We start from the raw sequence: 25879 nt of genomic DNA on the forward strand, positions 1-25879 counted from the left end.
TATGGAACACAGGAGCTCCAAAAGATGCTCCCAGCTGAAAATAAAATAGGTGGATGAATATATAAGAGGTGATTGATAAAGAGATTATTTTTTAATCATTGATGTTTCTTGAAATAGCCTGAACTATGAAGAAACATGTATACCTCAAAATACACCCAGTGGTATCCTTTCTAAAAACCACAGCACTACAATAGATGGTCATGATATTCGTGTACGGCAGGAGGCTCCCAACACCCCTTTAAGAATCACGCCCCAGGCAGCATTGGCCCCAAGGCTAATTCAATATTCACCCCCTTGATTGTCTAGGAGATTTTGCCACTATGATAAACATCCTCCCCTGCACACATAAATACATATATACTCTCCAGGATTCTTGAACTCACTTCTTTTCACCTGTTCCTCCCTTTCAATGCTCTCCTCAATTAACTCATCCTTGTGCCAGATATTCAGATGTGTCCCACTCCTAAGTCCTCTCTTAACAGAAGTCTTTAATGCTGTAGTGTGAATTAGTGTAACATGATACATGTTTTAAAATGAATTGGATAACTTATTCATATTTGTATAGCTACATTTTAAAAGATGTTCCAAAGGAGAGAAACATAAAACACGAATTCCAAGCAGGGATTGTGGCATCCAGGTGATGGGTGGCAGACAAGGGGAGGTAAATCAAAGGATAGGTTTGGCAGTAATTGTGCCATTTTTGAATTCTCATGCAATTAATAACCTACTATATCTAATTTCTTAAAGTTTTTTTTATGTTTTATTTTGGTATCATTAATGTACAAATACATGAGCAACATTATGGTTACTAGACTCCCCACATTATCAAGTCCCCACATTATCACATACCCCATTACAGTCACGATCCATCAGCATAGTAAGATGCTACAGAATCACTATTGTCCTCTCTGTGTCGTACAGCCTTCCCCATGCGCCTCCTCCAGATTATGTGTGCTAATCGTAATGCCCCTTTTCCCCCTTTATCCCTCCCTTCCCACCTATCCTCCCCACTAATGTATTAGGCAAGTCACATTTCCCAACACATACTACCGTGTCTCTTCATTTGCAACTTAAAAAAAAAAGCCAATCCCTCTGTGCCCAAAAAAAGGCCAAGGGTTCTCTGAATGAAGAAATCTATGTGATATCATCTCAAGCAATGTCATTCTAAATAAATCCATGCCTCTAGGACTCATCGCCTTTGTCCAGATCAGCACTGACCTTTGAATGAGGAAAGGTACAGTCTCTTTCTATATCAGCCTCTCTAAGAAGCCATAATGATGTGCAGCAGGGCAGGTGAAAGAAGGAAAGGTAGAAATTGGTAGAAGAGAGAATCTAGCTGCATATAAAATCACAAACTTGAAAATACTTTTCAACAGTTTGTGGAAAACTGACATCACTGATTTTTGCAAATTCCTGCACTGTATTTTGGGAAGGAAGATTGTCAAAACTGTGCTTGTTACATTTATGTACTATTTTAATTTAACATAGTTTGTATCATTTTTATTGTTTTAGCCAAAATTTCTTAAGTACCTCCTCTGTGCTAATGGTGAGGCATTAGGGCCCAAAGAAATAGCAAGACCCTGCCCCTGACTTTGAATAGTTTCCAGTCCAGGGAGAATGAGAATTTCACCATATCACTGGAGGCAGTGACAGTACATGGGGGTGTCACCATTATGAGATATGGGGAAGTTAGATGTTTGAAATACAGAGTATGGAAGTTAGCAACTTTGGGGATTCAAATGGACTACTGGCATAATGGTATCAATAGTTCATTTTTGAATGCTGTAAGTATAGTCAATGTCAGAGATTTACCCAGGTCCATGTTAGACTAGAGAACTGATTAGATAAAGAAATGGTACTTAGCAATCCTAACTCATTCCACTACATTAAGCATCTTTAGAAAGAAAGCGGGGGTCTCAAGCACAATAAAGCAATTGGAGCTAAACGTTAAGTAGAGTAGACAAATTTGGCTGGTGCCACGATACTAGTCAACCGCCCAGCCTTCAAGAGACAACTGAAGGCCAGAAGCAAAACAATATTTATACTTTAGTTCAGGTAGTGGAGAAAGAGAATAAAAAGAGTACGAGTTGAATGAGCATGAGCTACCAGGTATGTGATGTACTAAAGATAAGAAATTTAAAGTCACAAAAAGGGAAACGGAGGGCTTCTCTCTTTCATAGTTCTTGACTTGTCACAGAATCTAATCACCACATACAAAGGGAACAGAACCATGATCCTCAATGAAAAACAAGAGAACACTGGTGTGACCCAGGGGATGACAGTGTGGGTGAAGGAGAGGAAAGAGGAAAAGAAAATCAAAGAAATAGCTTATTATATATGCACAGGTATATTCTTCATAGGATGCTTTCATTTGGAATATTTCTCTATCTTTATTCTGAACAGCTGCCACACCACAATGATGTATTTTATTGTTGTTACTGTTGCATGGAGGCTTAGAATATGCACCAAAATACAATTGTTAGTTCAGTGTAGCCCATATCCCTAGATGAAAACATTCTCTGTTGAATGACAATTCATTATGATTTGCCAAGTTTTCAAGATTTTTCATCTTTTTTTTTTGGCAGGGGGAGGGGATTCCAAATTCTCTATTTGAAGCACTGCTACAAATGAAAGGTCTTAAGTAGATGTTTTGGAACAATTTAAAGAAAAGGTACAGGTAACCCCAACATTCATGCACTGCCCTGGTGGCCAGAGGAGTCACCCTCCTGGCTCCAGGAAGCCAGCCTAAGGCTGAGCTCTGATTATCACTGTCTTGCAGGGTGTGCTTGTCAAAGAGACACTCTGCCCTTCCAGACACAGGGGCCCCCAGCCTCACATGTGGTCTATGTGGTCACCCCATTCTTTGATGGATTTCACCTGCTCATTTGGACAAGGAGTCTCAATGAAGTCACAGAAATGAGAGTCATTTTCGTCAGTGGCCAGTTTGTACAGTTCCAGCAGTGACTGATTCATGCTTTTTTCCAAGTGTAACACACACTCCATTGCATTCAGCATGTCTGCATTCTCTGGGCCCTCACTCTCTGGCTTCTTGATATCCTGAGGAAAGATCTGACTACCTTGCTGGTTCCGCAGCTTCGTAAGTTTCTCAGCATGTTCCCTTTCCTCGTGAGATTATTAAAGAAAATATTTGGCAAAATTCTTCAAAGCCACATCAATGGGGTCAAAGTAGTAAGACACTGACAGGTAAAGGTAGAACACAGAGAGCTCCAGGCTGATCTGACAGCTGATGGCGGCCTCTGGGTCCTGTGGTAGTTCTGGTGCACCTGAGATGGGGACATGGTGGTCATGGCTGGCAGCAGCAGGGATGGGGCCCTTGGGGCTGTGCCAGGGCACTGTGAGGAGGTGGCGCAGGGCTGGCCCTGAGCAGCCAGCTTGGGATGGGGGACAAGCCTGGTTCCCTCTAAGCACTGTTGAAACAGGAAACCAGGAATACTCTGGGTGGAGACTGTCGCAAGACTTTTCATCTTGAACTTCAAATGAGTCGAGAATGACAGTTTTCAGCCTACCTTCAGTATTTAATTGAACAAGTTTATTCATTAGGATTTGATGAGGAAAAAATAGATAATGTAGCATTTCACAATAGTGGTCAAACAGAGAGATATGACCTTTTTTTAAGTGCAATAACACTGTTATTTTGCTTTACTTAACTGTTATTTCAGTAAGTGCAAGGATTGTCCTTTTATCTTTATATCTGCAATACACAGCACAGTCCCAGGCACATCTAAGCATTCAGTAAGTGTTTGTTGAACAAATAAAATAATCAATTTCAGTTGAGGGGAAAAGGGAGGCAAATTGTGTTACCACATAGAACAAGGAGAACCAATCTGTGACATCAGTGCTTCCATGGTTACATCCTGGGCCCATTTCAACTATTTCAATCACAATAATCTACACCTAAAGCCTAAACATAACCTCAGAATCCTTCCCAACATAGCACTCCACATAGTTACACTTTGTTAAATCAAAGCTGGCATTTAGAATGAAATCTATTTCTTTTCCTGCAATAGAGGTTTCCATCAGCAATCCATAAGCAGTAAAGATTTTTCCAAAATTTCTCCTTTGGTATATCAACATGCATATCAACAGTTCTGACCAAATTATCATACCTGTGAACATATATATTTTAGAGTTTGGTATTGTCTTCTTCCTTTCTTACAAGTTACTATGTGCATTCATAAATCTTAAGCAGAACTTAGACCCAGCACAAGACAGCTTTTGTTGGTATCCTTGGTATAAAACTGATTTGTGTACACTTAGACTATGCTATTAATGAAATTTGACATCAATTTTTCTGTTATCTGAGATCTTGTATATTTAAGTCTATCTAGATCACCATGGAATCACTTTACCTGGCACATATGAAATGCTCAATAAATACTGATCACCCGGATTATGAAATATTCAGGCCTTACTTCCTTTCTCCCTACTGTAGACACTTATCCTGTTAAGCATGAGTATCCAGGACAGTTACCTCCTGTCCTGATCCCCACAGACTAGCCCACAATAAAATCTCCTATCTACAAATTACAAATTTCGCTCTAGCCTAAATTTCTAAATTTCACTCTACCCTAAATGTCCAAATTTCACTCTAAATTTCATGGCAAAATGCCATGTAATTAGAGCTAAACTGAGTCCCAGGCACATCACATGAAGTGAAACCTAGTCTCCTTAGCGTTCCACCATATACAGCCAGTCTTACTTTCCTTCCCTTGTCTGTTGTCTTGGTGTATCCTTTGTGCTCAATCTCCAGTGCCACCCCTTTTGAATACAGATAATGGAGCCCAGCAATCAGAAGGGAAATCTGATTCTTTCGCTTTTTTTCTATCAGCTTCTTTTATGCCAGAGCTAGACCTTGATTCATTATTGCCTCATCCTCCTGGCTTTTAACTGAGACTTAACAGCTGTCAAAAACATCCTGTGCTCAAAATGTCCATACTTTGCCTAATTTTCCTTGATCCCCACTACTCTCTTTTGAAACTCAGACTCTCATTGAACACTAAGTTGGTCAAGGTCAGGTTTGAATTCATTACACCAGCTTGAGGTTTTTATTTTAGGCTGTCTTTTCCTCTCTGTGAAGGTAGGACAGCAATCCTTTCAAAGGAACTTGCAATCCAAAAATACTACTGAGTACCTACTTTATTCAATATACTGTGTTAGGCACCAGAGCTAACAAGCAATAAAATAGACACAGCCTTGCTCCCATGGAGCTTACATTCTAGTAAGAGAAGGACATAACATCTATAATTATTGAGTTACAATTGTGTTGAGGTGCCATAACAAAGATATATGAGATGCTACTAAAGCATAAAATAAGGAAACCTGACTTTGCTCGGAGAGTCAAGGAAGACTTGTCTTAAAGTGTTAAAAAATGGGCAGGATTCAAGTAGGCTAAAGTTTATGAGAATGTGTATTCAAAGCAGAGAAAACAGCACATATGAAGCCTACAAAGAGGGAGAGAGCATGCACATTAGAGGAGCTGATAAAAGTCTAGCATAATGGGAAAGAAGAAAAAGCAAAAGAAAGAGAGAAGGCAGGAATAATAGATGGAAGGCTTTATATGGGGCTTGTAGGCTAAGATTTTAATTTTTACTGTGACATCAGTGACAAGCCACTGAAGAGTTCTAGGCAGAGGAAGATTTTTCAAAGATTAGTCTGGCTACAGTGTGGAGAAGGAATGGACAAAAATAAGAATGATACAAGGAGCCTGGTCATGGGAGTGGAGCATTATTCTAGGCGAGAGGTGATGGGAGCTCAGTCTAAGAAAATGCCAGTGGAGATGGAGAGAAATAGATCGACACAAAAGGAATTTGACTATTAAAAGTTATAGAATTTGACTGCAGCTATGAGGTGAGGGAAAGAGGAGCTCATGATAATATCTGTTTCTGGATTGGACAACTAGGCAGATGGCTGTATCAGGGATAGGACACAATGAGCTTGGTGATGAATTTGTTTCTGACATAGGCCAGATCTCTAAGTGGAGGTGTCATGTTGGCATTGGATATATGGGGCTGGAGCCCAGAAGAAACATCAGAATTAAAAATATACATTTGAAAGAGAAAACTATGGGTAAGAGTAGGAAGGAAGAAGGAAAGAGTCCAAGAGGAGGGAAGAAGGCCAAGGCTAAGCTCTCAAGCCCACACAGGAGGATGAGCAGAGGGTGATGAACCAACAAAGTAGACTAAGAGATACCAGGAAAACTTTTATTTCCCAGTTTTTCTTAGAATATCCTATAATAAATAAATGCAACATATTATTTTAAAGTGAGAAAATGAAACAGAACATTCATGGCAGATCTGTGCTACTTGTAAGGCCATAGGATTAGAACTTATAGTCATTTGCACAGAAAATACCACAAAGTGACATTTCACTTTACTTTTACCCCTCACACCAACCTTTTTATGGCACTAAAAATACAGTAAAGTACAGAAGCTGTGACATTTATACATTCTCTTGAAATTTAACATTTTCCTAATAATGGTTCCTTTTCCATATATGATACCCTGCAAAGCATAGAATTCATCATTACTCAGCTTTGCACAACCATTGATCAACAACTCTGTGTTGAGTGTCTGATACGTGCCACCTCCTAGGATACCAGGATGTACAAAATAGCCACAGTCCCTGGCCTCTTGGAGCTTATAGTCTACCAAGACAATGGGCAATTAAATAATCACACAAATAAAAATATAACTATAAATTATTTTCAGTGCTGTGAAGAAAAACTATAGGATGCTATGACACAATATAACAAGGAATCTTAATTTTCTTGCACACATGGTTGGTGAGGGATCAGAGAAGGAATCTCTCTAAGTAAGTGGCATTTAAGCTTATGCATAGAAGATGAGTATGAGGTACCCAAGAAATGACTGAGGGAAGCATGGCAGGCAGAAGCAAGAACATGCATGGTAGATCTGTGGAATAACAGGATTTAACCAGTATCACTGAAAGGTTTGAATGGAGGAAAGTGTAGGAAAGGGTGCTCCTGCAAAGAAAAGAAAGGGCCAGATCATACAGGGCCTTGAAACCAGTGGAAGAATTCAGGATTTTATCCTAAATTCCATAAGTTTGCTCATAAGAGAGTCAATAATTGGAAAGATCAATTATTTTTAAAATGTTATGAATTGATTAAAAGCAAAGCAGGGGAAACTCCTATTTTTGCCTATGAAGGATTTAATGTTATGGGAATTACCTTCTTGCCAAAAATAAGTAGAGAAACAGACCAAAAAATATATATAAAACATTTTTCAGAGCATGGGACTATGATCTCTGAGAGAAGGGAAGCAAAGCAGGTGAGCCTTCTACTTGCCACAGATTGCTACCTGGAAGTGTGTCCCAGCGACAGCTCAGAAAAGAAGGCCTCAGTAGAGCCCAGTGATTTCACTGGGTAGAGAAGAAAAGAGATCAGGGTTCAAAAAGGCACAGATGCAAATTTGCGGGCAGAATACCAAGAATGTCACCATATCAAGTGGTCTGTTACTTACATAATTAGAGTTCCAGCAGTGAGGAGAGGAGTAGAAAAATATTTGGAGAAATAATGGTTGAAATTTACCCAAATGAAAACTACAAACCTACAGAGTCCACAATCTCAGCAAATCACCAGTGGGATAAACATGAGGAAAACCATATTAGAGAACATTACAATGAAATTGATAAAAAAAAAAAAAAAAGCAAAATGGAGAATAAAAGCTTAAAAACAACCAAAGACAATATACAGGGGAACAAAGATAAGAATAAATGACAGTAGACTTCATATCAGAGGTCTAAGAATGACTTCTTTAAAGTGCTGAAGTAAAAAAATGTAGTTAGCATGAAATTCTATATCCAGAAAAAATATCTCTCAAAAATGAAGATGAAATAAGGAATTTTTCAAACCAGCAAAAGATAAGGGAATTCATTTCCAAAAGATCTGTATGTGAAAGGAATTTCTGTAGGCAGAAGGAAAATAACACCAGATGAAAAGCTGAATCTACACAAAGGAATGACAAGCAACAGAAATGGCAAATATACAGGTAAATACAAAAACATTTTTCCTCATTTTTAATCTTTTTAACTAATAATAGACTGTTTAAAGCAAATAATTGTAGCAGTACATTGTGGGGTTTTTAACATATGAGGAATTTAAAGGAGCAATGAAAAATCAGACCAAGGGCAGGAAGACAGTAATGGAAGGATATTGTTGTAAGATTCTTATACTATACGTGGAGTGGTAAAATATTATTTGGAGGTAGACTGTCGTAACTTAAAAATGTGTACAATAAACCACAGGGCAACCACTAAAACAATAAAAAGAAGTAGAGCTATTAAATAATTGGTAGAGATAAAATGGAACCATAAAAAATTCTCAATCAAAAGAAGGAAAGAAAAGAGGAAAAAGGAACACAGGACAGATAGGACAAATAAAAATGAGCAGCAAGATGCTGGGTTAAAACTCAACTCTATTGATAATTAAATTAAAAGTAAATTGTCTAAACAATTCTATTAAAAGTCAGAGATCATCAATTTAGATAAATAAAAAAATGCACAAGATAACCTCTTGCTGGTCATAGAAACACCAGGGTTTGACTATTTCTTCAGTGTAGGTTCCTCAATTTCTTAAGCTTTGAGTGCTTTGAGTAGAGCCTATAGGTTTTTGGTTTACTGTGGTGTGTACAATTGTCTTCAGTCATTCAGAGGAAATACTTTTGTTGATAATTTACTTTGTTTTCTCAATAATAACTATGTTTTGATAGTTATACAGACTGCCTTGTAAAGGGATCTACAAAATGCAAGCATACCCAAGGCTGAAATTTCCATTCTCATACTTTGTGTTCATCTAGCACTCATCAAGTGAAAGAGTTTGTAGCCCATAGTTGGGAAGTATTGCTCTCACATTACCAAGGCCTTAGAAATTTCTTCCCTGACAATTGCATGTCACAAAGCCATACTTGATAATGGCTACAGAATGAACTCATGCACTTCACAAAAATGGAAATAGCAACCAAGCATTTAGACACCTAAGTAATTATCTCTTCAGAATTTAACATAATTCTACTGTTTTATTCTACTTATAGGACTATTTTCAAATATAGTATGATCCACTCCAAATATTGCCCTTTCAAAACAATTATTTTTACCATGAAATAGCTTTAAAAATGGGAACCATATAGTGTTAGTATAAAAATACACCTACATTTTATAAAATCATTCTATATCATTTTAATTAGCATAGATAGAATGTTATATGTACAACCTGTCTAAGACTCATGACCCTGCACGTGCTTAACGCAGCCACCGTCATCTTTAAGATACTCTCTCTGGCCCAGGACTGGAAACTTGAGGAGGAAGCAAAAGAGTTGCTGCTTATCCTATGCAGAGAAGGATATAGACTGGTGAGAGATTTTAATGTAGGCCATTAACAAAATGTGCAAAAATTAATGGGTGACAGGCCAGTTATTCTCCTCATTTAAATTTTTCTTTCAACAGGAAGGGATTGCCAAGGACCTCCTGCACTGCAGTGTGTGGTCCTTCATTTTGCTGACTGTGTAGAGACACTGTTTCAGATTGTACTCAATGGTGCCCTCGTGGTCTGAGAAATTTACTAATGCTTTCCTCTTCTTTCATTAAGATCACCATCACACATACAGCTCTTGAAAGGCTGATTCCTGTTTGCTCGTTTCATATTTATCATTAGATCATTGCTGCATTGCTAAGGGGGATCAAAACATAATAGGAGAAAGGGAAACATGAAGGTAGAAAAACAGAAATCTTTAGAAGAACACTGATATTTGTTTGGAAAAAAGAGTTTTAATGAGTCATTTGAGGCCTGGAGCATAAGTCAAGGATTGTCATGGAACTGTTATTCATATGACAAGGAGAAGGATTCCAGGACAAAGATGATTGTACAACATGGTCCTACTGTATGACCTCCTTAAGTATTCAATAAAATTACTAAACTCAAATATTGGGTGAAAGAGAATTTGGAGCAGGGGTTTAAATAAGAGGCTGGGCTTTTCACTGAGTGATATGATATAAAATTTGGACAGCATGTGTGGAAAAGTGAATGCCCTTTCTGGAGTGAATACTGCTATGAGCTGCTGCTTCCAAGTCAGAGTGACCCAATCATTCTTCTAACAGCTGTGCTTCAGGTCAGGGTCATGGACGTATCTGAACCCTTCAAGAGGAAGCCCACTCACTGAGGGCCAAGAGAGTGTCTTATTCACATCCTCATCCAGCTGCTCAGAGTGCAGAGCACAGTGTCTTGCACTCAGTAGACTTTTAGTAAACAGCTGTGCAACAAACAATTGAAAACACAGTTGTCTTATGACAAAACCACTTTGTTTCCCCTCAAAATATTTGTATAGATAGAAACTTAGAAAGTAAACTTGTTTAAGCAAATAATTAGTATCTTGAACTGATTCTACACACAACAGGAGTGATAAGAAATGCTTTGAGATAAAGAAGAGGTGGTACATATATACAATGGAATATTATTCAGCCATAAAAAAGAAAGAAATCTTACCATTTGCAACAACATGGATGGACCTGGAGAGTATTATGCTAAGTGAAATAAGTCAGACAGAGAAAGACAAATACCGTATGATTTCACTTACATGTGGAATCTAAAAACAAAACAAAACAAAACAAAACAAAACAGAAATAGACACATAGACATTGAGAAGCAATTGGTGGTTACCATGGAGAACGGGTTGGGGTGAATGGATGAAATAGGTAAAGGGGATAAAGAGGCACAAAATCTCAATCATAATATAAATTAGCCATGGGGATTAAAGTACAATCAATAATTATAGAATATAGTCTATAATTCTACAACATCATTCTATGTTGACAGAAAGTAACCGCACTAGTTGGGTGAGCATTTATTAATGTAGATAACTGTCAAATCACTAGTTGTATACTTGAAACCAAAATAATATTGTATATCAACTACATTCAATAAAAAAATAAGAAATACTTTGGCAGGGAAATGTCGATGTCTTTAACAGAAATAGAAAGTTTTTTAAATAGAGATTTCAAGTACAGAGCAAGTTTTACACATTAAGAAGCTCCTAAAATACCTGGCAGTTGTATAACACCTTGAGTGTATGAGGCCTTATTTGCTCTATCTGCTGTCAAGTGAATCTCTTCATGAAGCCTGATGATTAAATGGCTAAAGTGGAACTTGGTCCTACATTTTGACTCTAGGTCTAGTGCTCTTTTTACTACCCATAGCTGCTTTCTGTGACAGACTCAGGTCTCTTCCATTCCTGCTGCTTTACATGCTAATTTTAAAAAAAATGTAAAACCTTCCTTTCTTTTGCTGCTCCAAATATTCTCATGGCTCAGTTACTTCCATTCATTGACATTAAAACCTGATTCTTCCTGAAAGAGAGCAGAAAGCTGCAGTACTCTCTCTGGAATGAACACCTCTAGCAATTTCTCACACAGGTAGCAATTTCATACATACACCATAAAACAAAGCTTAGCAATCTGTTTAGTAAGGTCAAGCTTCCTCAGGAAACAATGAAATACAAACATCTTCCACTGCAGTTTCCTAGGGCTGGTAGGCTTAAATTAAATGGTTGTCTGCTTGTTATATGAATCTTCTACAACTCAGCTGTAGCCAACAGAAATGTTGACTAACAGAATAAGGAAGCTAATATCTTTGAGTGATTGCTTGGCCCTCGGTTATTTCCCTAAAAATGTATATTTTAGTAACTTATTTCCAATCATAAATTCCTAACTAAGTCTATGAATTAAGAATTTAAAAAAATAAGTTTTTCACATCATGCTTTCCTATGTTACTAACATTCCAATAAGGAATAAAGAGGCATAAAGTTCAATATTTTCTGTGTTACTATGTGCCTGCCTCTAATGGCCTTGCCTCTTTTGGACATTACTGCCAGCTCCATACTCCCTGCTCCCAGGAAACACTTACCTGTTTACTAGCTGTCAAAGTAAATTCATAGTATAGAGTAACACCATGAGAAGACTTGGGACAAGCCTTGCTGAGCACACACAGATTAACTTGCATATCCATTAAGTTGCACTTTTGCCAAGAACCTATTAACCAATCCTAATGAACTGCTGTTTTCCATTTAAAACACCATTAGTTCCCCATGCCTGGTTGCTCAGGGTATAAGCAGCAAAGACACCATCAAATGGTTAGAAAGGGTGTCAGTTTCCTGGAAGCCCAGGTGTCCCTAGAGAATGTGAACCTGGTTTTGGTATGTGTCACTTTTCTTCCACTCCTGGAAGTGTTTAGTCATTTCTAATAGTTAGGACCACCTCCCAGAATACAGAAGGTTTTTGTTTTTTGTTTTTAACACATTTCATTGCTTATAGGTTCTAGCTAATATATACTGCTGTCTGCTGTGCAGAGGTTTTTTACAAAAGATTGTTAGATAATACTGACTGTATAGAACCGACAACTCTGTCTTAGTTCTACATTAACAGATTAGCAAAGAGACACCTTTTGTGGTTTTGAAGTTTTTCACTAAGTAGTTCTAAATATTTGGTGTGTTATCATACACTTTATAGCAAAGTCCTTTATAATAACAAGAGTCTCTGAGTTCTGATGATGACAATGACAAGTCAGTAGAAAAGAGGCTTCTGGTTTTGTGGAGTTTACTTTGGGTTTGAACATCTAAGAAGATGAGAGATGAAATATTAAGATGTCAAGAAATTTATTTTTTGGCTTCCTTTCAAATTATTCATTTTCTGCATCAAATTGCAAGGAATGTGATTTTTAAGTTACAGTATCTCAATGTATTTTCTTTCTTATAAAGATGCAAAGTAAAGAATTTAGCAAGCCAACTGTATCCCTCAACTCAGCAGACAACAAAAACTTATACAAACAATTCATTTGAAAGTACAAGCAACCCAAGAAATACTGAACACATTTCTCAAAAACGGGAACCATTTCCCATTGGTGGTAGGAAGCATTGAAAATAATTGCACCAGTCCGTTAAGTTCATTTTTTTTCAAACCATTCCAGCTTCCTTTTCAGATTGTTAAAACTTTTATCCTTATTATCTTGCAGCTCTTTAATCACAAGTTGTCAAAAGTTGAGACAAGATAGTATATCTAAATGTATTTATCAAATGGAAGGGGAAAAGAAAGGCAAAAAGCAAAAGTGAAAGCAAAAAGGATGAAAATATTCTGCAAAGCGCAGCCGAACCTGGGGTGGCATATACCCTGATGGTACCCCGCACTCCATTAGGCACATGTTAGGAATATTGACAGATTGAATAGTAAAAGACTTATAAAGAGTAAAGAACTTTGGAAACTTGGACAAGTAATATCAGGGAGAAGCAGCAAAACTAGTGTGAAAGTGGCAGATGTGATAAGGCTGTGGAGGCTTGAAGTCTGTCAACCTGCAGATGCATTCCATTTTAAAGGAACACTGTCAGCAAGCAAGGGGCTGAGGCCCAATAGGAGAGATGGAGGCTGCACAGATGATTATCTTCTCAGGCTCCCAAAGGCTGCCAGACAGGCTAACTTAGTTAAGAAACTTGTTTTAGATCCACAATTTGTTCTCTGACTCTGGTTTCCTTTTGTATCTATCCATCTATATATTACTGCTGGACAGATTTTCCTAAATCCCAGGTGGATTTCTGTCACTCATTGTGCTCAAAAACCCTACATAGTTCCCTAGTAACCATAAACTAGAACTCCCCAGCCAAGAATTCAAAAGCATCTGTCTTGCCAGTGGGTTTCAGCCCCAGACAAGTTCACTGTGGATTCAGTGTGAACAAAGAAATGACAGTAGAACATTCTTGGGGTGAAAAGGTTATACCCAACTTTATTTCCACGGTGGCAGGTCAGTCACTAAAATCTGGTCCACTCAGAGTGAGTCTGTATGCAACAAGCTGGTCTCTGCCTCTGGGCCCCTCTATCCGCATAGCTGTCATCTGGGCCTCTCTGCCCATACAGTCATCCTCTGGGCCTCTGGCCTCAACGCTGCCACCACTCCAGGCTCTGCTCTCCTGAAGCCTTGCAGCCATGCCACTGTGTCACACAGAGCGCTGGGTGGAGCTCTTTTTATAGAATCAATAGCAATGTATTGCCCACACATATGCAGTGAGCTAGCCAACCAGGGCCAGGTGAGAATTCTGGCCACAGGAACCTTCACTTTATCCACAGCATCATAATCTAGGCCTGATTTATCTTTCTTGCCGTATCTCTATAGTCATCAGTTAAACACCTTGTTATTCCCTAAATATAATCACACTATTTCTTTTCTTGTCTTTTCCCCCATGTGAATGTCTGTCCTCTCATCTCTACATGTCTAATTTCCAGTTCAATGCTCTTTTCCTTTGAAGGCTTTCCTTGTCTGCTTCTGTGAATTCTCTCTCCATCTTCTAAGTTTACATACCGCTTCTTCAAGTTACATACCCTGACTCAAACTGAACAATGGAAAATCAGGGTCTTCCTCTGTTTTTATAACTATTCTGGTGCTTAGAATAAGGCTTAGAATGTGTTAGAGGAAATCAATAATTATTTCTAAAATAAATGAACAAATTAAGTATCCTTTGGATGCAAATCTCAATGAGAGAAACAAAAGACAAGGGAATAAAGATACATTTTAGTGATTAGTCATACAAAACAATACTGCAAAAAGTCGTGCTCAACAAGTGGACATTTTTTTTTTTTTTCCCTACCAGTTGCTCAGCATCTGAACTCCCTTCCTGTGTTTGGAGAATGCCCCACATAAAAGAAGAAAGAGCCTACTGCCCATTATAGAGCTTAAAAGGAGAGTCACTTTCTCAGTCTCTTTAGCAACTAAGAGAAGAGCATGGCACCTGACCCAAGACTGGTCAAATTGATAAAGTCGCTTGAGACTTTGAATGTAGAGCCGGTGGCACAAAGAAGCAGGGAGAGTGAAGAATCCATTCTGGAGGTGCTGGTGGCAGCAGTGATGCACCATTGCCAGGTGGAGCAGTGGCATCTGTGCCAGCAGGACAAGCTGCAGCATCCGAGCTCAGCACTAGTGGTGGCAGTTCCTTCATGGGGCTGGTGCTCGTGATAGCGGCTTAGTTTCTGGAAGCCCAACTCCACTTCGTTCAACCCCTTTTCTGGGGCTGCGTCTCAAGCATCCCCAGCAGCTCTGTCAACCATATAGATTCCATTCAATAAATCCATTTCCTGCTTAAGACAACCAGGGTCAGGTTCTGCTGCCTGTCACCCTTTACCCTTGACTGATGCATCAAGTTTGCAAAGCTGAAGGGGGACCCTTCTACGCCGCAGCAAGATTCTCTCAGCCATGTTTGCATCCTCATTATTTCTCATCATTAAAAGTTAATGGCCCTACCTGCTACCTTCATTAATTTTTAGGCAAACATGTTTTAAAGTCACATTGCATGTTGAGCTCTATAAATAAGCTATCATTTATTTCTCTTAAACAAATCAGTCTAAATTAGAGCTTGCCATCAGGATACCCCAGTCATGCAATGAAATTCCAAAGCATACCAAAACAGAAAGATGCCTCCTATAATAAATGCTCCAGAATTGGGCCACTTCTATTTTTGTAGACTTATAAAATACTAGCAACAGTTGGCTTTTATACCTCTGAGAGGCCTATAAGTTAAGAATTTCCCTAGTAAATGAATCATTAATTAATCACTTCTTATTAATCTCATCTCATTTTCAACTCTTATGGGGTCTTTCTGCCAGAGCACTCCAAAAGCACCGGTTGCATTGTCTCTGAAAGTGTGTAAAAATTAGTAATGGAAGATTTTCCAAGTCAATTAGAGCAAGTCTCCATACTTTTTATAATACTATTGGAATACCAACGTGACATATCAGTTGCTTACCTAAGCAGTTGCCAGATTTTTAGATCTTCCATCTAGTTAACCTTATACTCTTCTCTGAAAATTGAAGATTGAAGTTGAGCTGGGTGCAATGCCGAGAAGCCTAGAAAACTTGGATTGTTTTCCACTCTGCATAAACTATATGAAAAACCTACATACATAAAAAGCTATTTCTTCTAACCTTGTGTTCTACACACTTGCTCAAATGTTCTAATATTTACATCTCTATGATTTCCACCTGTCAGATGCAATAAAATGCACCTTTTTCCAAATCTTTTTTTTAATTCTAAAGCCCACTTCCAGTCAGAGCCACTTTCTCAATGTCCAATCATCCTTGAAAAACAAACTGACTTATATAATCCCTATCCTTCAGACTCTTAGCCCTGGATTGTGATAAGATCTAGCTATAACTGGAGGAAAGACCTAGAAATAGTCACCTCAGGTAAAAACGAAAAAAGTCATCAGTTTTCCATTAGGGTCAGTCACCCTGTTTACACCCTCCATATTTGTGCATTATCCTTGTTAGCAACTCAAGGACAGGGACTATATCGTATTAAGCCTGTATCTCAGAATTTAGCACACTGCATAATATACCAGTTAGAACTAAGGAAATGTTTGCCAACCCAAATTAAGCTTTAGAGTGTAAATCTAGATCAGATGTTCTCATTGTGGAAGTTGCTAATCCATGTGACTTTGGAAGCTAAATTAGCTTATCCCAAAGGGTACTATTTAGCATAATAAACGAAACCTGACAGGCATTCCCAGTGCAAGCACCAATTTAGAATGATTTATTTAGGAAAAAGTAAATGAAAGCTGCCATGAGATACATATACCTCTTGTGCCGTTCTAGTGTCTGATTTCACATTGGCTTACAATTATAGGGTATGAAGTGCAAAGGTGCCAAGAATCTGAGAGGTTATCTACTCAACACCCCATTTTAAAGATCACAGGACTAAGGCCCATGAACATTAAGTATTTGGACTCAGGCAGAAAGACAGTGCCAGAGTAAGACAGTTTTCCTGTCTTCCCACAACATCGAACAGTTTATGGAACATATATTTCATAGACAGTCACTAGATATTATTTTGCATGCAGATAAGCAGTAATCAGCCCTAGATGAACATCAGAAGCCTCATTGTAGCCATTGAAGAGGATACATGCCTGGGTCCTATCCTTAGAGATTCTGATATTAGAGTTGAGGCTTGGTGACAACTGGACTTCTAATTTCAGCAATAACCATTTCTAATATTTCAAAAATAACCACTTCTAGAAAAAATCCAGAATTTGTTGTTGTTAGGAGGTGGTTCTCATTAAAGAATATATTCTAACAAACCAAGGAACAGACTCCAGGCTCAGGAGACCTGGGTCCTAACTATGATGAACTAGCTTCACATTAAAACTATGTCCAAAGACAAAGGAGATAATTACATCTTTCTTGGGCAAAGGAGGGATATGATATCTAAGCACTGATGCATTCTAAGTATTTACTAAACACCTACTGTGTGCTGACACTGTGCTAGGCATTAAGGGCACAACTGTGAGAACAAAGTCACGGCCCTTGTGGAGCTCACTGTTTTGCAGAACTCTGCTACAAAGGGTTCTACAAGAATTGTCACACACAAAGATACAGGATTCTAAATTAGCATGATGTGGAGAGAAATATATACATTTACCTACTGATAACTGTAAGTGGGAATGGTGGAAGATGAGAGAGCACCTCAGGGAGGGCTGTCTTTTTTGTGTGTACTAAGAAACAAATTTGATGTCATAGGTCAGGTTCTTAGACTTTAAAGTATGAAGTCCTGAATCTTATTAAACATGTAAATCTGCAGACACCCTCCCCAGAGAATCTGATGCAATGTGATTGGAATGAAACCCTTGGATCTGCCTTTTTAACAAGCACATCAGAAAAATCTCAAACAGGTGGTGAGAAACTGCTGCAGATGAAGCAAGATAGTCTCAGGGTAGTTACACATTTTAGAAAGATCAGTAGTCTTGAGTTCAGGCCTCTAGGCTCCCACCAGATTCAACTCCCTCTCGTCTATACCCATTGCTTCACTTGTAGCTCTTACACAAGCACAGAATTCCATTTGAATACCTAGAGCTCAAGCCAGTAAAAGTGGCTGCAGCAAAGAAATGAGATGAATCCTTACCAGTGATTAAGAAGTGGTTTCATCTACACTATGCAGTCAAGTCATGGGAGGATTAGAGCATAAGTGGAAAATTCCATAGGAAAAAGATCCAGACTTATTTTGTTGAATTGGAAAATCCCTCCAGTGAAAGAGTCAATCTAACCACCTTAGGTAAACATTGGCTTACATAAAAAATATTGCAGTCCAATAAATTAGTTTCTGTGCCCTAACATGCTATCAAGGAAGAAACAAAGCAAATACATGGAGAGTCAACTGAACCATTAAAAATTCTGGTCACTTCTATAAAACTCAATACTTTGGTTTCCCTACCCCCACCCTCCAAGTATCATGTTTACTATCCAGACCAACGAACAGTGCTTCCAACCATTAGAAAATCAGCAGCCTACTTCTGCATACTTTGTCCTGGGATCGACTGAATTACAATATTTTTAAAGAATTGAGGTACTGAATCATTATTTGAATATTGTTTAAAAATTAATTAGGACTTTTCAGAATTCTTTTAGCATGTCAATTTTTTTGAGGTTTATTTTACTTTTATTTGGAATGCTATATCCATTTCTTTTCTTTTTTTTTTTTTTTGAGAGGGCATCTCTCATATTTATTGATCAAATGGTTGTTAATGACAATAAAATTCTGTATAGGGGAGTCAATGCTCAATAGCATGTCAATTTTTAATTAACCTATTTATTTAATAGATCCTTAATGTGACCCTCTTTGCAGAAAGCCTGTGGATTTTTCAGCATTTAATAGTCTAGTGGGGAAGGCAAAGAGTGGGTTTTTGTTTTTTTGAGAGCTGAAACATACTCATTGTCTTTTTATCACTTTAATAGTGTTTTAGGTAAAGCATCATTAATTTATGTCCGATGAGAAATATACAAGATTTTTCTAATGATGTAGCAAAAACTAAACAATAAAAATAGCCATATGAAGGGAAAAAGAGGAGTAGATCAGTCCTTTAGATGAAAACATATAATTCAACTAAATGGTCAAAAATATAACTTGTTTATTTCCTAATAGCCAAAAAGGAATGCCTGCCTCTGTTTCAAATGTCATTGTTTTTTGAAGGAAATTATTTCACAGTGTAAAATTGTTAAGGCATTTCTGCCTTCATTTTATTCTATGGGTAGACAGTTGCCATTTAGGATATGTGAATGTCAAGCCAGTTCTTGTCAATAATGAAAATAGAATTCTCTCTCAACCCCTCCCCATTCATTTTAATGAGCAATTTTTATAAAGCATTAAATCAAGGTTAAGTTTTCTTGTCAATTCTGATCTCTCTTCAATTGCTCTAAACCTTTTCAAGAATCCATTTCCTATGCTACCTGGTGAAGCTTCCTAAAACGATTCTTAATTAAACAACACCTTAGCAGCAAAAGCAGTTTTGATACAAACTGAATTGAAGTGAGAATATTCTTTACAATAAAACCAGCTTCTTTTATCCCACAATGAGACTGTCTCAACTAATCCCCTGCAGACATTTTCTGCAGCTCACAAAAGGGAAAAATAGTTTCCCGAGCCTTAAAATATAAACAAAGAGAAGCTCTCTGCTTAGGCTCTTCTGCAAGACTATTATTTGCTCCAAATAGTCTCTCATGTTCATGAATAAAAACATAGATAGTTCCTTAAGCTCTCCAAAATGTTTAAATATTATGTATATCATTACACATTCAGGGGCTGATGCTGCTATTATTTCACATGATCACCAATTGACTCCAAGAGGAGTCATTTCCAGAGACCAGCCATTATGATCTACATAGCAAGTAAATTACTGCTTGGGAGACACTGTTTCTGTATGGCTGCACTACTGGAAACTACACCCAGCTCCATTTTGTAATATTGTCTTAAAAGACTAGGTGGAGTCCTACAACACTGTACTGCCATTAAATAACATTTCAAATGGTGTTCGGGTAGCTCTGTTCACCTGAAAAATGTGAAGATCCACCCCAAAGAAAAATACTATTATTATGCCATTTCACACACATTATCACAAACAGTAACATGCGACAAATAAATCAATTGTTAGCATGGATTAAAACTGAGAGTTCTAAGCATAGAGCTTCAGTTCAACCTCACCCTTTCCCCCACCCACTGCACCACCCCCTAGGCCAAAACCTGTTTATCAGCTCATCCCCTCCTACCTGTTCAGATCTTAGCTCTGTTATCCCTTCTTCATCTTTTGACCTCATTCTCTCCCTCTGCACTGCCTTTTTTCCCACTGCTAGAGACTTTCCCATGAAAAAATTATCTTTCTTTGACCCTCATTTCTCCTTTAAATAACTATTCCATCTCTCCCCTTGCCCTCGCTTCACAAATGAGAAGCAAATGCTCAATAAATATTTATGGATTCAATGGATAAAAAGAAATCTATTTCCCTGTTGCTTCATCCCACATTTACTCCTCATTCCACTGCAATCTAATGAAACTACTGAGCTCACTCCTCTACTAAAACTGGTCTCCAGAGGTGGCCAGTAACTTTCTAATTGAAAAAATACATGAACTCTCCTTACCTTCCAATCTACCTGACCTCAATGCAGCATCTAATATTGCTAACCAACCCTCATTATTAATACTCTCTTTCTCAAGTTTTCTTGCAACATCCGAAGTCACCTCCTACTTATATCACTAGTCCTCCCAAAACTCACTGATCACATCTTTCTATCCCTTTCCTCTTTTTACTGTATACTCTTCCAAAAGGAGATCTCAACTACTGACACAGCCTTTTCTGTTTTAGCATCTTTCAGGCTGAAGATTGTAGTTCTCGTTTTTCCTCTACCTTTTCACACTTGCCTTTCTAAGCTCCTTTTGCAGCTCTACTCACAGATGTCACGTTGGCACCTCAAACACAACAAATCCAAACAAAACTCAACCTGCCCTCCCTCCCATCCCTAAGCCTGTCTTTTTTCTGTGTCCCTACCTTAGTGAAGAGAACAACCAACCCCCTGGCTATGTAGTTAGGAACTTTAGTGTGCTCTCGGAGACATCATCTCCCTTACCTGCAACATGCACTTAGCTTACGTCCTGTTGATACCGCCTTTGAAACATCTCTTGGTTCTGCCCCATACTGGCCATTCCTCTTCTCAGCTGTCCTACTTTCAATTTTTATAATCTCTCATTGACACCATTACAGAAGCCTATTAACCGATCTCTCTGCCACCAGTTTCATCCCTCTTCAATCCATCTTTTTCATAATAATAGACTAAGTTCTCTGAGAATAGGAATGTCTTTGTCTGCTTTGTTTTCCCTTGAGCAAGTGCTCAATGCATATTGTGGAACTGAACTCTTATTGCCAACAATTACCTTCCAAATATGCATATCTGATCCTGTACATTTACTGCCCCCAAATCTTCAATAACTCTTGATACAGAATAGAAGGAAGAACTGTTTAGCATGACATTCAGAGTCCTCTGTGGCCTGCTCTGAACCAGCTACTTTGTCTGATCTCCCACGTCTCTGGTCTACTTGCCACTCTAGCCACACACACTGTTTACTCTTTCTACTTATTTCTAGAATCCATGTTTTTCTTTTCAGAAGAAATAGATACCTAGATGGTTTGGAATGTCTGCTTTCTATCTCTGCTTATTGAAATCTTACTCAACTTTTAAGATCCAAGTAAAATTCCACCTCTTTAATAAAGTTTTCCCTAACTCTTCCTGTGAGAAATAACTGAAATAACTGCTTACCCTCTGTGTATGCTATCACTTTGTCCTTCCTTAGAGTACACAGTGCACGGCAGCCTGCACTACAGGTATGGGCACAAGAGCTTTTTCACTGCACTTACACAAGCTCCCCAAGGACATCATGACCCCTGCTATGCTTGGGCCCATGTCTCATCATAGTAAGAGCAGCCAAAGTGCAGAAGAGCCTCTGGAGAATCATAGCAATGATAAAGTAGGATGGCACAAAAATACCAGAATGAATAGCATCATCTCTAACACTAGCTATATTGACAGGTGGGCAATAGTTTTGTAAGTTTCAGAACGTGTCCCAGAACCACTGCAAGAGAGCAATAATTTGTTTTCTGACTCCTTTACTGCTGAGGGGAGATTGTCAAGAGTATCACTTTCCTTTTTAAAGATCACATTAGTTAAGAGGTAAGATAAATTGTGTATGAGTGCAGTGGCTTTTTATTAATGTACATTTCTTTTGATTTATTGTTAATATTATATTTGTTTCTTAATACCTGAACTGTGTGATGCAGTGATCCTGACTAGGATTAGCTCCCAGAGTGGGCCACTGTTGAAGACCTACTTGGCCATCTTCTTATTCAGCCTAATACAAAAGACACATCCCTGGAAACCAAGCAATTCAAAGCCCAGCTGTTCAACAGGTTACTCTGAGGTTGTCTTTCAAGTGCTGCTAAGAGGTGGAGAGCAAGACTCATCACTGGAATCAGCAATCTGGGAGTCACTGATGATCCTGACAAGTGCAGTGTTACTGAAATGATGGGAAAGAAAGCCTAACTGGAGGGGCTTCAAGACAGAAGGACGGCTTCTAAGGATAGTACACCAGATATTCTAAAAGAGCCCTTTTGCTACAAATCAAGCAGATCATGAATAATACATACTGCCTGGAAGAACTGGTGGGTTTGAAGGAACTAAAAAATATATTGAAGCATCTCTATTACTATCACAAAAAAATAAAACAAAACAAAAATTCCAAGAGTTGAAACCTAGGGAGGCAGCACTGTGCAATATCAGATAAGGAGAGGGAATGGAGTCTGTTGAAGGCAAACAAAGACAGACCCTATCACTACTGAGACTAAGTCTTGGGCCAGGGGCAAGACACAGCAGCGTAGCCTTGAACTCTTACATTGGCCCAGATGCCTCACAGGGACTAAAGTGGTCCCAGGTTGAAAGCACCCCAGGCTCTGGGCATAAGCAAATGTCAGTTTTCTGGAGGAAAGCGCCCCCAATTTGGGCCCATAGTATACCCACAAATTAAGATCATACTAATATGAACTTACAATTAAATAAAATAAACTTAAAAATTACCAAACACCAAAAGCAAGAACCAGTCAAAACAAAAAAACAATAGTTTTAGTCTCTCCAAAGACTTCAGATATTGCAATTAACAGTGAAAACATAGGGGGAAAAATTACATATGAGAAGAAAAGAAAGAAAGAAATAGATGAAAGCATAAAATAAATAGGCAGTAAGAGGTCATAAAAATGACCAAGCAGATTCTAATAAAACTTTTAGAAATTAAAAACATTTTATTTATATTAAAAACTTAATGGATTGGATAACATTTTAGTAAAGCTGAAGAAAGTGACTAGAAGACAGGTATGGATAGATTATCCAGAATGCAGCACAGAAAAGCAAGATGTTTAATATTAAAGAGTGATATAAGAGAATAAAGACAGAATGAAAGGATCTATTACTCCCCTATTCACAGTCCCAAAAGACATAATGAGAGAATGTAAGAAAGGCACTAGAAGAGGTAATGACAGAAAATATTTAAAATTAACAAAAAGCATGAATCCACAGATACAGGATGTACAATGTCTACCAAGCAGAACAAATGAAAAACATCCACATCAAAGTACACTATGGTGAAAACTGAATAAGTGAAAACAAGGAGACAATCTCAAGCTAGTCAGAAAGAATACAGACATTACACAAAGCTTGACAGTAAGCTTCTGAACAGAAAAATGGAAGCCAAGGAAAGGGAGAGATATATTCTACAAAAGCACTTTAAAAAATTATTCAACATCAAATTATTCATCTATTCATTCATTCATATTTATTAAGGAGGTAGTATGTGTTAGGAACAGACAGGAATCACTGCTTTTGTGGAACTTACATTTGTGGTAGGACAGATGATCAATAATTTAATTAAATATGTCAGATAATATGCAGAAAAATAAAGAGGAAAAGAGAGTTACCAAGGGAAGAGAGAGTTATAATATTTAATATGGTGGAAAGTTTCACTGAAAAGAGAGAGTTGGATGAAGCCCTGAAGGAAGGTACAGTGGGTGGAAGGGAGCTAAATGGATACCTAGGAAGAGCGCATGACGGGGAGATAGGCCAAGGTGAAAGGCCATGTGGCAAAGGCAGCTTGAAAGCATGGTTAAGAAACAGCAAGAATGCCAGTGTGGCTACTATGCAGTAGCAGTGACAGTGAAAGTGGCAGGAAATGAGGCTGGAGAAATAGCAGGACTAGGGGAAGGTATAGCACATGGAACCTTCCAGATGACTGTTACTCTAAGTCAAATAGAAAGGTATTAGAAAGTTTTGAGCAGAGCCATCTCATGATGATTTACAGTTTTGAAGGATGCCTTGAACGAGAACAGATTACAGGGGGGCAAGGAGAGAATCGGGAACAATCAGCTGGAAAGCTGTAGCAGTAATCTGATGAAAGAGCAGGGAGGCATGTACGAAGGTTGTAGCAATGCAGACAGCGAGTAGTGGGGAGACCTGAAGAGGCACAAAAGGGTTTGGTTTATAACACAAGGGAGTTGAAGATGGAAAACGGGAAGGATGATATTCATTCTAAAGAAGAAAACTCAGCAGAGCAGACTTGGAGGGAAGATCAGGAGCTCAGTTTGGAACATGTTAAGTATGAAATGTGTATTCCTCATATGCAGATGTCAGAGTGGATACAGAAGTCTGGAGTTCATGCCTAAGGTTTGGACTGAAAACATAAACCTAGAAGTTAACAGGAAGTAGATAGTATAGAAAGTCATGAAACTGAAAGAGGTTCAATGGCTGAACTCTGGGGCACTCCAACATTAAGAAGTTAAAAGAATCTGGGAAAACAAACATTAGAAACTGTGAAGAAGCCAGTGAGGCAGGAAGAAAAAAACAGGAGAACATGATTTACTGAAAGCAAGTAAAGAAATTGTTTTAAGGAAAACTATCATTCAAGGATGAAGGCCAAACAAAGACATTTTCAGATAGATGGCAACTGAGTTTAACAGCAAGAGACCATCATGAAAGGAATTTCAGGAAGCAAGGACATAACCCCTGAAGAAAGCTGAGATGTAAGAAGGAATGGTGGGCAATAATACTCCCTATCCCTATAAACAAAATCATTAATATAAAATAATGATAATGATAATGCATAATTTCTGGGGCTCAGAATTTTAAATGGCAGAACTAAAATTCTGGGCAATAGCATATGTGACATCAAAAGGTTAATTAGAATACAAATGTTCTAGGATCCTTACATAGTTAAAGGGAATTAAAGTTTTAAATTATTTTACATTAAATGTCTGTGATAAGATTTCAAGGGTAAGTAGAGGAGCAAGAAAAGTAAGTTTCAAGCCAGTACAGCAATGTTTCTCAAGGGGGTGCAAAAACGTCGGCACTGCTCATTGTGCAGAACCACCCCGCCCGGTGAAAGATATCCCTCATTCTCGAACTCTGAGCCCCAAATGCTCTAGCACCACCACGTCACTGGACAATGACAACAGCAACAACAGAACCACAAAAAAAAGCCTCTTTATATTTCCAAGTGCTTGCGGGGAGGGTGCTGCATCAACTCCACACGAGCACCACTAAAATTCAGGGAGAAAACAAACAAATTAACTTAAAAGTGTGACCAAATCTCAAAATGTAAGGCAAGAGTAAAGAAGTTGGGAAAAAAAAAAAAGAAACAAAGAGCACAAAGAAGGAAAAACAAGTCCCAATATAGAATCATGATAAATGTAATTGAACTAAATTTGCCAGTTACAGTGTTAGCAGGGTTTTTTGAAAAGTATTAACAATTACACAATGACACTGTTTATAAGAGACACACTTAAAACTGAAGGACATAGAAAGAATGAAAATTAAAAATATTAATATTAATCAAAGGAAAGTTTAGTTATATGATTAGATATAAGATACACATATTAAAAGATAATATATATTAGGAGATTTCAAATTCTTCAGTTATTTCTAGGTTAAGCACACCACAAAAAGTAAGCCATACATT

General features: G+C 38.1%; 1 protein-coding gene and 1 pseudogene across 4 annotated transcripts in view; both read right to left on the bottom strand.

The window, feature by feature from the left end:
• SLC44A5 (solute carrier family 44 member 5) overlaps window positions 1-25879 on the bottom strand; it is a 359314-nt gene that overhangs the window by 174481 nt on the left and 158954 nt on the right. The gene's annotated exons all lie outside the window — the stretch shown is intronic.
• Window positions 2500-3308, bottom strand: LOC108408731 (ferritin heavy chain pseudogene; annotated as a pseudogene).

Source organism: Manis javanica, chromosome 4 (genome assembly GCF_040802235.1).
Source record: "Manis javanica isolate MJ-LG chromosome 4, MJ_LKY, whole genome shotgun sequence".
Lineage (NCBI taxonomy): Eukaryota > Metazoa > Chordata > Mammalia > Pholidota > Manidae > Manis > Manis javanica.